The 13,387-nt window shown below is 49.2% G+C and overlaps 1 non-coding gene across 1 annotated transcript; it reads right to left on the bottom strand.

Moving 5' to 3' along the window:
* Positions 1-856: 856 nt before the first annotated feature.
* Positions 857-929, bottom strand: TRNAR-UCG (transfer RNA arginine (anticodon UCG)). Its single transcript has one exon. It is a non-coding gene; the product is annotated as a tRNA-Arg (tRNA).
* Between the last annotated feature and the right edge of the window lie 12,458 nt (positions 930-13,387).

Below are 13,387 nucleotides of genomic sequence, written 5' to 3'. Positions count from 1 at the left end.
ATAAACATCCCTCTTCAAGTATCATATTTGCAGAATCTGTTACCTAATAAAATAAAGGTAATTTTGGGTATATAACCAAATCTGGATTTATTGGACTATAAAATGAAATGACCTTTTCTAATGGGACAAATGTTCTGTTTTTGTAGTTTTTTTATCCTTCTTATATCATACTTTACGTGGAACGTGTCAACTAAAGGAATACAGGTAATTTTTATGTATAATAAGCCGTATACTAATTGAGCCATACCACATGATAGGCTAGCTCTAATTAGATAGATCCCCTTATTTGTAGGTTGTATGGGGTCCCACTAAAGATACCTCGAACAGAGAGATTTTCCTACATCCTCTAAACTCAGGCTCCTTCATGCCTAAATAGAAGGTTATGTTTGAATGGAATAAAGGTATTTCTATATCTACATTTAAGGGTGACTCATTGAGCCCCTCTTTTGCCCTGATTAATAAATATAGGGAAATGGATAGATGTGTTGTGATGAAAGGATAGATTTGTATAGGAAATTTAACATCCCCAAAATGTTAATGAAAAAATTATTTCATAAACTAGATGCATGCTTTACTGAGGGACGCTGTACAGTGCTTTAGTGATGGGCACTGTGCTGTGATTAAGTGAGGGACACTGTGCAGTGCTTTAGTGAGTGACACTGTGCCGTGTTGTGAAAAAGAGTTACAATTAAGGAATTTGCAGTAAGTTTATGTATTAAGAGAGGTTTTGTGTGCATTTGTCAGAATCACCACCTCCTTAGTAGCATCCTGCATAGATTTAAAACCAAAACCAGTGAAATGTGCGCAGGATTGTAGATTTCATAAAATGTCCTTTCAGTAGTAGGTAAAAGAGCCCCGACCACGAAGGGACTCGAACCCTCAATCTTCTGATTCGAAGTCAGACGCCTTATCCATTAGGCCACGCGGTCACCATGTGAAACCACCGCAAGTGCTACTCGCGGCTGCCGGGAGCATCCGTGGCCCGTGGTAACTGTCCATGGAGTACGGAGAGGGGACTCTCCGGGCGCTGCACCTTCTACTCACAAGTACTTGTGTACAGGCGCTATGTGTGTCCGCTCCACACCGGTGCTTACTGTCCCCCCGCTGCTAGAGGATCAGAGGTTACGTTTTGATAACCCGTCCTTGTAGTGTGTGTAGCATTTCTAAACGGGGCTCATCCTCGCGTGTGATCAAGATCACAAGGGCAGTTTGTTGACTTCCGCTCTCCTGTGTATCCGTTTTGTCTCTATTCTTTTCTTCTAAGTGTGTGTTTTTCTCATTCTTTTCTCTGCCTGTCTTATTCTTCTTTTGAGCCGTTACCTCTGTTTAGATTCCTCCCTCGCTGACCCTCTATCTTTGCCGCTGCCCGCGTCCCACGCAGGGGGACATTAGCAGGGCAGCCCTCTAGTGGCCGCCCGTCGGAGCCTCCCCCCCCGGTCCATCGCTCCCTGAGGCCGCACCTGTGGGGAGGGGAGGCCCCCAATGGGCAGTGCTGGGGGAGGTGGGCCACTGGGCTGGGCGGGGCCAGGCCCTATATATGCCTCCCGCCCTTGCAGTTTGCCCTCTGCTTCCTGTGTGCTCCTGGCCGCGCGAGATCGTCCTGCGTGGTCGTCTCCGTCGTGGCAGTGTCGCGTTGATTATGGTCGGCGGCGGGGCGCGGTGTGGAATGGGATCCAGAGGTGAGGAGTCTGGGACCGGGGGAGCGTGTTGTCGCTGCCGGTGGTTGGCGCGGGGAGGCGTGTGTACTTTGCCGGCCTTTCCCCGCGCTAGGTGCCGGTGGTCGCGTGCGCTCCCGGAGCAGCGGTGTCTGGCGCCTCCCTCGTGGGTTTCCGAAGGCGCGGCGAGTAGCCGGGGGGTTTGGTTTGATTGTGGTGGCTTGTGTGGTTTACGAATTTTAAGCATGTAAAACGCGCCAGGGCAGTTCGGCAGAGTTCGCGATTTCGATAGGGAGGTCAGATCCGTTGATACATCGTGGAGGGGATGTGGCGCCCCAGCTAGCCTGCTGTCTTTTGTGCTGAAAACCAGGGTTCGCGCCTCGGGGTCGCGTCCACTTTCTGTGATTATGGGGCAAATCATATAATCTCTACAAGCATGGAGTGCTATGCAAATACGGTTCTCGTATAAAGCGCACCGCTACCGTCGGGCTAGTACGCGCTATATAAATATGCAACAATTGTCAGCCTGCCTGTGCATCGTAATGTCGCCACCATGGGGCCGCTTGGGGGGCGCCGTGTTTGGAAGTTTATTGTGCTTCTGAAGCACCTGATGCGGCGTTTCTCTCCGCGGCAGTTTCCAGGCCTCACATATCTGTGAAGACAACTCGTGTGATTATTACCTTCCGGGTGAGTGATCAGCACCTTGTACAGTTGAGATTTTGACTTCGCTGAAGTTAGTAGTGAGTTCCGCCGGGCCAGCTGCACCGAGGGGTATGCCTCCCTCACTCGATGGGGTTTTCGGTCCTGCTCCCGGACCCGCGGGTGGCCTTGGTGGGAGGGATTCGAGGTGTTCCAGCCAGCGGGTTGGCCGCGAGTTGAGACATTGGCTGTCCGGTCATGCTTTATCATTTGCGCCCCGTATGCCACTTTCTGAAGGAGGTAGTGTCTAGCCACGCGCCGGTCTGCTTGTGTTCGCCCCGCAATGCTACGTTCCCTGCCGGTGGGATCGTGTTTTGGTGTTTGCGCCTGTGGTGCCATCGGGGCCGGCGCTGGCGGTGCCTTCCCACAGGTCTGGCGGCGTTGCCCATCGCTGGGATGCCGGCGCGTCCTCTCCCAAAGGCGCTGTTGACTGCCCCGAATGCGCGCCCGCTTGGTGGGGCAGCGGAGGAAGCTTGTGGTATGCCTCCTTTCTGTGTCTATTGTGTGGCGCTATTGTTGGTGTCCTTGAGCCCTTGCGAATTATTGGGTTGAGTGCGTGTGTGAATCGGTGTATAGTAGGTGTTGCCTGGGCCGGAGGACTCAAAGTGTGGGAGTTTCGTGTCGTCCCTACTGGTGGGCAGTGTAGTTTAGGGTTGCTTGGGGTGGTAATGCACAAGCTCGGAGTCAATTTCTTGCCAAGTTAACCTTTTTGCAACATTAATCAATGTTCTAATGGTGTATGCTTTGCGGTGTGTATGCAGTCTAAGATGAACGTGATAGCTCACTGTTGAATATTACGACTTTAGGTTACAAATGGGAAGTAACAAAGGGATGCCTCTTGTAGGGAACAGTGACCTTCTGATCTATTTACATCAGGCGCACTCTGTAGTCTGCTTGGGACACGTTCTTTGCAGCAGGCACACTAAACAGTAGCTCGTTTAGTGGGCGAGGGCGGCGGAAGGCTAGAGCAGCTGACCTTTCAATCTGAGATGACCTGTTCGAGCCCGATGTTCATTTATTCAAAGGAATATATCCTGGGTAATGTAACTGGCGCCCATGTAAAGCGCTCGGCGTTTGCGCTATATACACGCCTGAAACATGAACTCCCTTGTAATTGCATCCTCAGTGAAGCATATCTGACGCAGTGTCGAGTGGTAGTATTCAGACTAAACAGACTAACTACCAAAAGGTTGCCCACAGCGCATTATAAAACTCCAAAAGAAATAAATTAATGCATACCTACCTATTTGGTGCTGAAAGTGTGGGGAAATGGCAACACTACACTATGTAAGCAAGGCTGAGATAGCCATTCTTACCCTTTATAATCCCTGGAATGACAGCGTTAGTCAATGCCATGGGTCGAAAGAGCTAGCCAAAGATACCAACTGCTACCTTGGGTTGTCCCTAAATGAGGTTTATAGGCACAGTAATAGTGATTTGCCCAGGGTCACACTATGAAAAAGTTTAGAAGTTAGGAGTACGAGTGTTCACGTTGAATCGATAGCCGGTAATTCCAAATGAAACACGTGCTTTCAAACAACGAGGTTATTTTCTAAAGGCGGTTCCCCTATATACACATTAATGCATGAATACAAATTAAAAAGCCCTGAACGATTTCTTTCCTAGGTTAATGTACTATGAACATGCTTGGAGCTTCTCAACGGTTGTGCGCCACTACGTTTTGTTCTTGAAAATGGAAATGTTGCCAAACTATAGATAATAATGTAATTATTATTCTGATCTGAATTATATATACGTATAGTGTTTGGGTTTGACCTACTGGTGGTTTATTGACCACATACTGAATTTGAAGTGACCAATACATATCTTCAATTGAGTTCACTCTTTTTAAGTAGGATTTACGTTTATGACTTACAACGTCGGGCAATTATCTCTAGTCGAGACAAACAGCCCCTACCAATAAGCATCAGCCCCCTCCCCGCCCAGACATCACTTCGCAGCAGCCACTGTTATAAACGATACAACCTTGTTCTTTGAGTTCACTGTAAGTTTTTAGGGAGTTGTGCCCAGCCTCTCACTGTATACAGTTTCCACAGACTAAGAATGATTTGTTTGGAAATACAGCTGTTGCTGGTTGCTGGTTGCCTTGGTTTCGCCTGTCAGTCATTCAAGAAAGATACATCTGTTGGAGAGGGGTAATTTCTGGAGCACTTTGCGAGCAAATGTGCGCACAACACTCATCCTGCGCCCCATGAGTGGGTTGCGCGTTCTTTTGACAGGTCCAGCACGCTCTGCTGCTAATCCTGGTAGGAGCTGCACCAGATATTACTCACACATGTTTTCAGTATGAGCATCCCCCCCTGTGCCAGCCGGTTAGTTGATAGCCCCAGCCTGGACTGACTCAGCTAGATCTCTACAGCAGCCGCCTGTGTCTCCAATATATCGTAAAATAAGTTCTGTTTGACACCATAGGTATTTTGCGGCAGTAGTTTCGGTGACTTTCTGTGCTGGCAGAAATGGGCGGGGGTAGCGAGCTTGGTTCTTACTAGATCAAAGCTGGTATAGTGCATTGATATCGTTTATAATAAGTGTGAAACTTTCGCCGCACACGCTTAAATTAAAAACTTAAATATGTCTTTCAACAAGCCCCAGCCCTCCCCCAAAGTGTTGCGCCTCACCAAGCTTCGGCCGATGGTAATTAAGATATTCACATGTTGGTTAAAAGTTTGGATTTTTTTTTTTTCAATATTGATTTATTATTGTGAAGTTCCACGCTAAGTCAGGAGATGCTGCTGCCTTTCACCTTTAGCCTTGCTATTCGGAAACAGCTGGTGTAATGTTTTCTTCAACTCACAGTCATAGTGGCAGCTTAGTCTATACAGGAAAGTCAGCAGCCGGAGCTGTTTTTGAGACAAGCGGAAGGCCTGGGTTGGTGTGTCATACATAACATCTTTAAGGTTAGTTTCCCTGTTCCACAGGGAGGCAAGTTAAAGCCCAGAGTGCCACGGTCCACCGAGTCGTACCCTGGCGTGCCTCTTCTGCGACCTTTTTGAAGTCCCTTATTTAATTTATGAAGGTGACAGATGCTATCTCAGTTGTTGGATAGGCACCAGGGCCAGATGACATTAAAGTGCATTGTGTTCTGGAAACTAAGGATCGGGTCCATTTTAGCAAGCACAAGGAGCTGTAAATATTTGGTGTTGCTCATAAGATGCCCTGTGTTGGGTGAATGGTATCCGAGAGCTGTACTCCTTCGAAAAGGACATTGCCAAATAATCAAGTCAATGGCACATCAGGTGGTTATGGCGAAAAATCTCGAAAGTAATTTTGTTTTGGAATCAAAAAAAAAAGTATACTGCTCTTTTTTATCCATTATACTATATAAATGTGTTGACGTGAAATGTTCGCCTTGGCCAGGTCACGACCCCCCAAGATTGAAACTACATGTGAATGATCTCTGAGAGCGGTACTCCTTAGAAAAGGACATTGCCAAATAGGCAAGCCAATGGCACATCAAAAAAAAAAAAATCCGCTCTAATTTTATCCATTCTACGATATTAATGTGATGACGTGAAATGTTCACCTTCGCCACGTCACGACCCCACGATTAAAAACTACTTGTAGTGTTCACCAGGGACCCCCCCCCTTTAAATGGAAACACTTTGGGGGAACTAGGTTTATAACACCAGGTCCCAGATTTGGAACTCCCCACCTCTGGAGATGAGGTCCTGCACAGACCTTAGGACTTCCCGCAAACACCTAAAACATGGCTAGTTAGACAAGTATATGAGTAACATACCACTCTAACAGGTTCCAGAGTAGCGCCAGGGAACCAATCTGGTACGTGTGCCCTACAAATTTAGTATAACATAACATAACAAATGTTGGATGGATTTCATAATCTTTTAGGAGCAGAACATACTGTGTTTATTGCACAAACTGTGAGATACACTATTTTGAAATTAATTACATAGACGTTTACAAGTTTAACGATATTTTGGGCTAATAGTTATGGTGAAAGGCGAGATAGGGTTACATCGTTTTACTAAATCAATTCTAAGCAATTGCAGTTCAAGTTGCATTAGTCAACAACAATTGTTGTGGTTAGCATTAGGTTTTGAATTAGGGAAGGAGGTGCTGAGCCAATTTAATTTTATAACTGATTTGACTTTTACATAAAAATTAGTGCAAATTACATGTCGTCTTCAGGAAAGAAGCTTCAATTTTAAGGAATTAAAAGTAGGAATGAACCGAAATATTTCAATAATATTTATCTAAGTTCGATTTTATTTGAACTATTGATGAACAAGGCTAGAATAAGACTGCATCATCTAAGTTAATGTAACTTCACTTGCAAGAATATTTAATAAAACCTGTATTATTGGGTAGTTAAGATATCCCCAGAATGCTGGGTCATTATTGGCAGTGGGGAGGCCAATCCAAGGAGATGTTGCTGAGATTGGTCATTGAAAGTAAACAATAGGATAATAATACAACGTGAAAGGAAGAAAAAGTAAGGTTTATGGCCAAAAAGGTAATACGGCAGAGTTAGCAGTTTTATCTGTTTAATTGATGTGCTGGGAGGCGAGATTGTCTCAACGAATCACTTGCCAATAATGCTGTCACTAGCTAAGGTTTGTGGCAGTAACCATTCAGGGGCATTGACTTGAAGCAGCCAGGGACAGTGAGCGTATGTTTCCCGTGTGCTGGGTGTGAGTACAAAGACAGAGGCTGAAAGATATGTCTCCTTCAGCGTTACATTCTCATCTGTACCAGTCGGCTTTAAATAATTTGCCCTGCCTAGAAATCATGCAAACCCCGAGGCAGCTGCATTGCGGGAACCAGAAACACCATCAATACATCACCTTTTTAGACAAAGTGGAAAATGAAACCTTCTTCGTGCTAGGAAAGAAACTCTGTTTTCCGAAAATACACCCACCTTACCTGCAGAGTAGATATCCTTCCATTATTTATATATTATGTTCAAGGAATGAAGGGTATATATAGATGGATTGAAGAATTTCAAAAAAAAAAAAAAAAAAAGCCTGGTTCAGCTCTGCCTCTTCAATGTAGGTCAGGGAGCTTCACACAATTACGTTAGGAAGATCTGCAGTTGCATCGCAAAGAAAGTTAGGAACCGCATTCACGTATAAGCTGAACAGCAGTGGGGCCAAAAGACATCCTTGCGTCAATTCGCCTTTTGTAGAAATCTCCTTTGTCAGTCTGCCCAAGGTTTTCTGTGTAAAGCAGCAAATTATTACTGTTATTTATGGGTTTCAGAACAGGATCGAAGTTAGCACACTAAAAGCTAGCTCCCAGGGGCAGGGCACCTATAACAGCGAAGGGAGGAAGGGGGGGCTCTGGCAGCGACGGGAGCCTCCCCAGAGCTGTGGCGGAGTTACAGGGCGATCTGGAGGCAGAAGGGTACAGTAAGGGTACCTCTGCGACAGGCGGTACAGTAAGGGTACCCCTGTCCGGCACAGTAAGGGTGCCCGAGCCAAGGTCCGTGAGCCGAAGGAGGTTCTGGGAAGACCGCGACGGCGCCCCGTTAGTCCTTCTGGCGGTTGGGGGGCCTAACCAACCGGGGGTGTGCCATAACACGCTCCGCCCCTGTTAAAAGTGGCGGGAGTATGAGACAGATCACGTGATCCTAAGGAGGATCCTAAAATAATGTGCCGCACTGCCGGGCCTCGACCCACCGTGCGTGCCGGCTCGCAAGGCGGGCGGAGCAGCGAGGGGCTGCTTGCCCTGGATCGCCCGTAAGATAACCCACTCTATCGTCATACTTATGTTGTATGAAATAAACCTGCAGCAGTTCTTCACCCATAACTAATGTGTCAGTGTAATCTTTGGGTGATGTCTGTGCATACGTGTTGAGTGGAGCGGATGACGGTGTGGTCACTATGCTGTTTCCTTCCTCCAAGGCGCGTGTTCCTGCAGCAGTCTGTGTGTTTTATTCCTGTACAGAGCGGAAACGACCAAGCTGATCCCACACACCCTCTATTGGCTTATACCTTCGGCATAATGATGACTTCGATCAGCAATTCATTCATCAAATTATAGATCTGATAAGAAAGAGAATGTGTATGCTGAAGCTGAAAATGAATTATGTATATCTGCTTATTGCATTTTTGGTGGCAAGAAAACGAGAGATTACACTGGCGGAGGTGCACAGGTGATGCCACCAAAACAGCGTTCGAGGGTGAAATAAAAAATGTGAGTAGTTTGTTACACATGAAGATGGTGGTAAAATCAACTATCTTTAAACAGATAGATTGAAACGTCGGCAGGATTGTAGATTTCATAAAATATCCTTATTGTAGTTGCTAAAAAAGACTTGAGCACAAAGGGACTCGAACCTCAACGCTTGGGATCCGGAGACAGACGCCTTATCCATTAGACCACACAGGCACAGAAGCACCTCTCACTAGTAACCATTCACCGTGACTCAAAGCATCTCTGCCCGCTGCTGATAGAGGGGACTGAAGGCGAGCTGCACTGGAGAGACCCTGCGCCTTCTCCTCAGAAGTACTTGCTTGTAGGCGCTATGTGTGAATGCTCCACACCATTGCTTACTTTCCCGCGCCGCCTAGAGGAATGAAAGATTTGCGGGCTGACCGACTGTCCCCGCAGGGGACCCTCATAAGAGGGCGGCCCGTTTAGTGCCACAAGATGGCATACTGGGCAGCCTAGTGTTTGGCCTGAGACCCCTGTTGGGGTCCCCTGCGCGTCACTTCCGGCCGGGGGGGGGGTCAGGGAGAGGTATATAGTCCTCCCTCGCCCCCCTGGCGGCCTCTTTGTACCCTCGCCCTGATGCCGACTCCCTCCCTACCGCTTACCCGGCGTGTCAGGGTGAGGGGAGGAAGGATGTTCTAATCTTTTTACTTGTGTTGCAGGCGGAGTTACATGGCGATCCAGAAGCGGAAAGGTACTCAGGGGTACCCTCTTCAGGAGCACAAAGGGTGCTGAGGCCGAATATCCTCAGGAAGGATGTACAGTGGACCCTGGGGTGCGACGGCGCCCCATCTGTCCTACGGGCGGTTGGAAACCTGTACAACCGGGGGTCGCTTGAACGCTCTGCCCCTCGTGGGGGGGGAGCGTGAGTTATATGGTGGACCAATTTTATACCGCATGTGGGAGGGGCTATCCCCTCACCACAACCGCTAAGCACCGATTGGCTAAGACCACGATGCAAGTTGGCCCATCAGGTGGGAGGCCGCGAGGGGTGGCTTGCCTTTGGATCGCCTGTAAGATAACCCACCATGTTGGCATATTTGGTATGCTAATAAACCTGCAGCAATTTTCTCCACCAAAAAGTTGTCTTGTCTGCTTATTTATGCTACCTCTATGTTGCTGCGGGAGGGCTGGTGAGTGTGGCCGATATTGGCACTAACGTTTCGGAAAAAACGTCCTTAGTACATGAACGTTTGTGTCCATTCAAAATGGGGCTCATCGTCGCTTTTGCTCAAGATCACAAGTGCAGTTTGTTGACTTCCGCTCTCCTGTTTGTCCTCGTTGTCTCTATTCTTTCATAGTGTTCCTGTATTTGTTCCGCAATCTTATCTCTGATTATTCTTTTCAGCCTCGTTGGTTTATTTTCTCTTTGGCTCTGTATATGTGTTTTCCCCTCGCTGAGCCTCTGTGTTGTGTGGCTGCCCTGGTGCCCGCAGGTGCCCTAGAAGGGTGGGCCTCTAGTGCCAGCAAGGCACCAGGCCACCCCCCTTCTTCCAAGTGAGGGGACCCCTCGGAAAGGAGTCCCCCTACTAGGGCAGCCTGGGGCACGAGGAACGGGGGGGGGGTATATAGGCCTCCCCCACCCTCTGTACTTCCTCTTTTGAGCCCTGGACACGCCGTCGTCTGGTCGCACCGAGTTGCTGCTGTTTTGTCCTCTGCTGGACACGCAGTTCCCGCCGTCTTTTCTCTGGTCTGGCGTCGGTTGTCGCAGGTCGAGTTGGTGTTTTGAGAGGTGAGTCAGGGCGCATTGAGGAAGTTCTTTGAGCTTTTAGTGCAGTTTTGTGGCGATGTGGGCCCCCCTCTGTGTTCTCCCCTCCCCCAGCCCTTGCCCCATGTTATGCGGGGGTCGGTGTATGGGCAGGGTTCGACTTGATACCCCGGCGGTGGGGGGTATGACGGGGGCTTGGAGGCTGGCAGGGAGCAGAGGCGGGTGCCGTGATCATATGGGCCTTGAAAGTTTTCAGCCAGATTGGTTAATGCCCTTCCCAGGTCTTTTCCCATTCTGTGGGTGGCTCCGACCATGTTTTGGAGCCGGGTCGTGCTGGGCAGAGGATCGGGGCCTGGGACGTCCCCGAGCCCCCTGACCTGGCAGTATGCCGCTGCCCGCGTCCCAAGCAGTGGGACATCAGCAGGGCAGCACTCTAGTGGCCGCCCGTCGGAGCCTTCCCCCTTGCTGCCTCGCGCGCGAGGCTACGCCCACTAGGGTTATGACCCCCAATAGTGTGGAGCTGGAGGCGGGCCGTTGGGGGCGGGGGGGGCGCGGCTTGCCCCCTCTACTTAGGAGGCCCCCTCGCCCAGTTCCTCCTCTGTTCCCCGCGCGCCGCTCCAGCCTGGACACGCGTGGTCCCTCCTGGCCGCGCAAGATCGCTCCCCACGGGCACAGCACCCGGGCCACCAGCGGCCCGTAATGTATTTTCTTTTATCGTTTCAGGTCCGATCAGCTGTTCATGGATCGGAGGGGCGGAGATGAAGTTGCGAATTCGAGGAGGCCTCGACACATCGTCAATTCGTGGCGCCTCCTTCAGCAGAGGATGCTGCGCGTCTAGGGGAAGCCGATCGTGGTTACGGGATCCGGAGGGGAGCCGGTCCGATCAGCTGTTCTTGGATCGGAGGGGCGGAGATGAAGTTGCGGATTTGAGGAGGCCTCGACACATCGTCAATTCGTGGCCCCTCGTTCAGCAGAGGATGCTGCGCGTCCAGGGGAAGCCGATCGTGGTTACGGGATCCTGAGGGAAGCCGGTAAGCGCGGGTGTGGCACCAGGCTGCCGCTTCCTGCTGCTGGTGTATGAGGGGAACGAAGCACTGTTTTAAGACGCGTGCGGGCATATTGAGGCAGCTGGGAAGGAAGCTGTTTTTTTTTTTAAAAAATGGTTGCGAGCATATTGAGGCAAAGCGTGAACTGCTTCTGTTTCTCGGCTGTAGAGACGCTTAAAGGCAGCGCAGCTATACATATTTAGCGATCATGTTTGTCACTGTGGTAAGCGCAGTGAGGGGCATTAATCTAGAAGCAGGCATTTGGCAGCCTTTTGCTACGGTGTTTGGCTGAGTGGGGATCAGTTTGGTACAGCGACCTGCGGAACTGCTGCCCTTAACTTCATGCGGCGAGAGGAGGAGAGGCAGGCTGCTTCGGTTTAGTGTTGAAGGGGGCACTTTGGCGCCGACGGTTTTTCGCGACTCGTTTAATTGTCGTGTGGTTTCTGATACGGCGAGCGGAGCATTGGGGTCATTTGAGCTGAGGGAACGGTGCTCACTGAGCACCAGTCGTGTCGGCACTCTAATTTTACTTTGCCTTGTAAATAGTAGGTCTGTCCACTTACAGGGAGAGGAGGATGTTCAAAATCATTGTAATGATAGTATCCAACCAGCACTACACCGATTGCTTGTCCATGTATAATACCCTGGGTGCAGTCAGGTGTTTATGCCACGGGGTGGCACTGTTCCTCATGTACGGTCTCCGTACGGGCTAGAGTTTTGTTGTCCCGATTGTAATGGGTTTCTTGCAATTCAGAGGTGCTGCGTGATTTCAGGCACCTTGACATGTTTCTCTGCGCGCCAATGGGGGACTTCACGTTTTCCAGCTAAGTCAAGGGGAGAGGAGTTGGCCTAACGGCTAGGGCGCTCTACCTCGGACCGGGGGAAACTGGGTTCGAGTCTAGGGAATTACGATAATACATCGGGTGATTCTGGGCAAATCAAGGGCCAGAGTGGGATTCTGATAGTGGTTGGAAACCTGCCTCATTTTGGTGCTTGTCAGATCGCAATAGTGAATGGGGCAATGGGGGAGCAGCGTGGCCGTGACCTGCTGTCCAGTCGGGGCGCTGGCCCCCCTCTTGGGCCGCCGGCTCGTGGTAACCGGTCAGAAAACAGCTTTCGCCATTGTTAGTCGTGAAGCGTCCCAGCCCCCTAACAAATCCATTCCCATGTTTAAAAGTCGGGTCGTGAGAACCCCAGTCAGGTCTGCCAGTCTCATTGGTTTTACATAGGGATGAGCAGCTGGCCGTAGCATCCCCATCAATGGCCAATGCTCGGGGGTCAATGAGAACTCCCTAGGGTTCCTACGGGTTTATTGCACTGCTGTGTATTTATTAAAGCGAATGCTCACAATACCGAGAAGCCAAGAGAAGGTTGCAGGAGTGTGCATGCTGAAGGTTAGAGTGTACAACTTGGTCAAGAAGACAGTTGAGACACAAGGCATGTTCCGCGACAACGAGGATAAAACCCACAGATTATCAGAGATTCTCTTCAATGAGAAGCCGAATCTTGTAACTAATGATAGCGCGATGATGTATTTCTGGAATCTTACGATTGGTGACTGTCACATTCTTATCATAATTGGATGAGATGCGAGCTTGTAACTTGCAGGGGTTACACTTCCGACGGCAGATACCAAACACACCGCTCTATTTATTGGTTTTATTGACAACTTTTCTCAAAGTCCTTTTACGCAGCACACATCGTCGGTGAACGTTTGGCTACACCAGAAGGGTTTTAGGAATGTTATCTATTTTAGGATAATGTCTGAGCTTCTTAGGGCTCCTCCGTTCTTTGTACAATTTTTGTTGCACGGAGGGGTAAGGCGAATGTTTATGTCTGTGTTAAGCATACTGTGCCCTGAGGACCGGGATGACTCAGCTTCAGTTGGGAAGCTGTAGAGGGCAGTCACTACATGCGCCGTTCTGCCCAGTCCTCCCCGATCCCTAAGACTTAGAATGGGGGAAATTATTCTTAGTCAGTCTCATCAAAAGATCGCCAGTAGGGATGACATGAGTCTCCTACACTTTGAGTCCTTTGGCTCAGGTAACATTCCCTGTACACAGATTCACATGCATATGATTGAT

Source organism: Triturus cristatus, chromosome 4_1, assembly GCF_964204655.1.
Source record: "Triturus cristatus chromosome 4_1, aTriCri1.1, whole genome shotgun sequence".
NCBI lineage: Eukaryota > Metazoa > Chordata > Amphibia > Caudata > Salamandridae > Triturus > Triturus cristatus.
This window is presented reverse-complemented; position numbering and strand designations above follow the sequence as displayed.